Here is a 4,666-nt window from a genome sequence, read left to right on the forward strand (position 1 = left end):
TTGGAAAGTTACAACAGAAGTTTAAGGCCTCTGGTGCTGATAACTGAGCCATTCTAGGCAGAGACTTCATCATCCAGGGCTGTTTATCTTCCTGAGCAGCCTTTTTGATAGAATTTGTGTTTCACCAATGCATTTCTCTTCCCTCACTGCCCTGCACAGATGCATGGGAAGCTCATTTCTGTTTCCAGCCCTTTCAGAAGAAGGGCTGCATGCTGAAGAGCTCTTTTTTCTCCTCCAGCCACATCTCAGAAAAGATTTTATTTCTCCATGTAAATCTTTTTCTTCTCTCTATCACTGAGTAGCAACAATGTTTCTGTTACTGCTGTAGTGATAGAGCCTATCAGACAACAACCCTGGGCTTGAATAAATACCAGGAGGATCCCAGAGATCTTTCACCCCACGAGTTACAAGAAAAGAGAACATTCATATGGTGCTGTGCTGTCATTTTGAAAATGATCCATTTGCAGAACAAAGTACAGGAACAGAACTGCAGGTTGAGTAAAAAGAGGAAAAAAGTGAGATGTTTTCTTTGAGAAATCTGTGTGCTGTTGAAGAAGCTTCTGTTTACTTGTATTTTCCTACCCTAGTGAGCTGTGATAAGGAAAAAGAAAAGACGTCATTCTCGAAGTCTGTTAAAGTTCATATGTGGCGAAAACAAAACAAAATCAAGGTCAAACAGAAAATCTTTCATAGCTGGACTGTCAATGTGCCTCACAGGATTTGAAATCTATGAGTTTACACAGACAGGATGTATAAAACAGGGACAGAACCCCCCTGCGACTCCTCTATCACTACAAAAACAAACTGTTCTACGTTCAACGTGCTGCTCAGACAGCAAATTTTAGCGGGGCATCAAAACACCTCCAAGCAGCACCCAAATACGGCGGAGGGCGTCGTTAGAGAACGAGGCAGTTTGGGCTAGAGGGCAGAGGGGCAGAGCTGATGCTGCCGGGGGAGGCTGGGGACACAGATAGGCGCTGACCCAGCGCCAGGCGCATTCCTGGGGGAGGGCGAGCCCCGCCGCGCTCGCTGCGCATCCCCCGTGCCTGACGCGATGTCGCAGCACCCGGTTTGTCACCTCGTGGCTCATCCGTGCCTCAGGCAGCGCAGGAGCCCTGTGGTAGCCAAATCTGAGCCGAGTGTGCCGGCGCAGCCCCTGCACAGGCGTTTCCTGTAAACACGCGCTGCCGCAGCCGCCCCGACAGCGCGATCCCGGCGCGGGATCTGCTCCCAAATCGCGCTGAAAGAGGCGTTTGTGCAAAGAAACGCAACAACAGACCGAGCCACAAAACGCCGGTAAAGCTTCTCATAAGCGATTCCATTTTCTGGCCTCGCTCTCGTCCGAGTGTTGCTCAAACAATTTATTTTGTAAGCGAAGGAGCAACATGGTCCTGATTTTGGAAATAGATGTTGTTGTGCAGAAATGGAGGGTGTCGAATTTTATATTCCAGCTCGTGGCCCAACAGCCCAAACAGCTCTAAAAAGGACTTCTCGAGCCATTAGGTCACACTCTGATTGTGGTGGCAAACTTATCTCCTTAAAAGCCTAAAACACTGTGTATTTACTTTATTTATCTATTCATGCCAGCAAACAGGGAATTTCATGTAATTACTTGACTGCTAGAGCAGGGCCTTTAAAAAACCCCCAAAAAGGCCAAATTTCGGGAGTCCTGGGAGAAGACTTGCCCAAGATCACGCAGGAAAAGTCTGTGGCAGAGCTGGGACTGGGCCCAGCTCCCCTAAATCCCATTTGTGTTTTAATCACACGACAGGCCAGATTTCACAGCTGCCTAAATATGAATCTAAAATGAGAGAGTCCCTGTGCAGAAGAGTGAAACTTGGCCGATCTGCTGCCAGGGGCAGCCCAGGCCTTTTGCTGCTCAGGTCAGTTGTTTGAGACAAACACCACAGCAACCCTGGAAAGATTTTAAATTTAGGTGAAGGCTTCCTGCTGCCTGCTCAGCTCTGCTTTCATTCTCCCTGACAGCGAGGGTTTCCCTCTGTCTGCTCTGAGAAGAGCAGGACTTGAGCCAGATCACAAAACTTCCAGCCTGGATTTTTGCATAATGTAATTGTACATAATGTAATTTAAAAGGACTCGGACATTTAAGTACCTTAGGAGTTTGGGGACTGCAATGAAACTTGTCAGCTTTCAGCAGTGTTATTTTATTTCTTTCTGTTGTTCTGGAGGAGATTATCACAATTTTGGGCGTGCTGCCTGGTTCTAAACTCTAGTTTGGGGCTAGGTTTAATACTGCAAGACTGTGGAGTAACATATAGTGCAGAGCAGTAAACACAGGTCTGTCTGGGCGTTTGGTGTAGAAGTTTTTGCCTCATACATAAAATATCGACTCTCCAGAAAGGCAGCAAATGTCCTCAACAAGGGGCAAAACAGAGGGAGAAGAAAATCTAGGATTTATTTTTCCAAGTTGGCCCTTGCCTCGTATCAAACAATTCCAGCTCCATGAGCATAAATCACAGAGGTCACCGTGGCTAATCTGTAAAAATAAATTGGGTGTTTTCATTTCACTCCTGTAATGTGATATTATATGATGCATTTTGAGCAAAAGAAGAGGAGTTTTAAGATACTCCGAGCCTCTCCTTTTTTCCTGAAGCAGTCTTTTTACTTTTCTTATGTTTTCCACAGAGGTCCCATATCTCAGTGGATAAAAACCACGCGGCTCCTGTGTTCTCTGCTAAGTCATGTTTACAGTTATCCAGAGCCCTGGCTCCAGGGAGCAGCCCTTGTGATGAAGGGGGTCAGTAGATTTCACATGGAAAAGTAAAATTAAAAAAAAAATTTAAAGACGGAGGGGGCAAATAATGTGTTTTGGCGTGTCATGAGAACAAGAAATACCACAACACCTGACTCAGGGAGTCTTTCAGGACACTGAGTTAAGAGCAAAAATACAAATTCAATATTTTTTATAAGTTTGTGTGCCTTGAATTTGTTTTTAACTCTGCAATACAAGGTCTTTCAAAACGCTAACATCAGAGCATAACAAAAAGAATACATTTTTAACAGACTGTTAAGAGTCACTTGGGGTAGCAAAAACTGGTCACTCCCACGCCCACTTCCAGCAAAATTCTGCTTTGTTCTCCTGGCCTCGCTGCCATTTGGAGATAATCAATACTTAAACTGCTCCCTCCTGTGCTTCAGACTTGGGAGTGTTTGTGGGATCAGGTTTGGTCACATAGTGCAAGGTGGTGTGCAGCGAGTTCCAAAGAAATGCAGAGCTCTTGCAAGACAAAGGAATATTTTGCATGCACGGATAAACACCCGGCTCCGATACATCCTACTGCAAAAAGCTCCCATTAAACTAGCAGGGATTGTGCAATAAACTCTCCTCTGTCCGTTCAAAACTCCATCCAGGGCAGTGGGAAGGCCGGGATTTAACACCTGGAAATCTGTGAAGGAGCACAAGGTAAATATCTTTTCCTCATGGTTCACACAGCTGATGCACACAGAGATTTTTAAACTTCAGGAAATTCACAAGGCTCCATCAACCCATAGGAGCATTTGAAGGGGCAGGTCTTAAACATCTGTATTTTAAAAGTTTGGCCTTTTCAGGTTTGACCACTTAATGAAGATAAATCTGCTTCAAGTCGGGCGTGAGGCAACATTCAAATCTGCCAATGAAGATATTTCACCTTCCAGAATTACCTGGTAAGTATTTTACCTTGTACATGTTACACATTCTGTAATGGTTTTGATTAATCTTTATTTACCACATAAGTGACCTAAATTTCAGCCGTGGTAGGGTTGCTCATTTTAGACTGGGAGAACATTTTGAGAACTTTTAAAAAAACATATTAAAAAAAAAAAAAAAAAACCAAAAAAAAACCAAAACCCAGATGATTTTAGCTGCAATTATTTTAGAAATGTCCCCCATTCAGGCCGGGTGATTTTTATATTGAAGGAAACAAGCCCCTGGGTGCGATGTAAATGTGGTGATGTGAACTGAACTGACTTTAGCAGGTCTCGGTGTCTCTTTGGGGGAAAAAGCAGAGACCACATGGAAACTCACCTCCTTCTTATCCCATTTACTTGAGGGAGGTGCTAACCTCAGAGTCTAGAGGAGATTAAGCACTTTGCTAACAGCATTACAGATTGCATTTAACTCCTAAAAACCTCCTCAGTGCCAAGTGGAACACTCGGAAATGTACTTTAAGTCTTCAACTGAATTCCTCTGTAGCGTCCATCCCTCTGGAGCAGACAGAGCAGGTGGGTGTTCGAAAAAAATGAAAAGTAGATGAACCCTCGGCTCTTTTGGGGCAGTTTCCACAGTCAATCTGTGGATTCTGTCCCCGTCCTCCTTGGGCAGCCCTGATGTGTGCCAGGCCCATCGCTGAGCACTCGGGCCCATCGGGGCTCCAGCCACACGACAAAAAAGGCTTGTGGTCATCATGTCGGCAGTGACCCACGCAAGGATGCCGAAGATCGATGCTGATGAGGTGTATGGGCTATAATGACGTTTGTGTCCGGGTGACAGCGGCTCCGTGGCCCGTGTTCGGGTGGCTCGCGTCCATCACGCCTCGTCCTGTCTGAGGGGACGGGGCGTGGCCACCGCCGGGCGTGGCCCCGGGGGGGGGCGTGGCCAGCGTTGATTGAAACGCGCCGGGCGCGTGGCCAGCGGAGGCCCCGCCCCGGCGTGGGCGTGTCCCGC

Source organism: Anomalospiza imberbis, chromosome 17 (assembly GCF_031753505.1).
Source record: "Anomalospiza imberbis isolate Cuckoo-Finch-1a 21T00152 chromosome 17, ASM3175350v1, whole genome shotgun sequence".
In the NCBI taxonomy this organism is placed as follows: Eukaryota; Metazoa; Chordata; class Aves; order Passeriformes; family Viduidae; genus Anomalospiza; species Anomalospiza imberbis.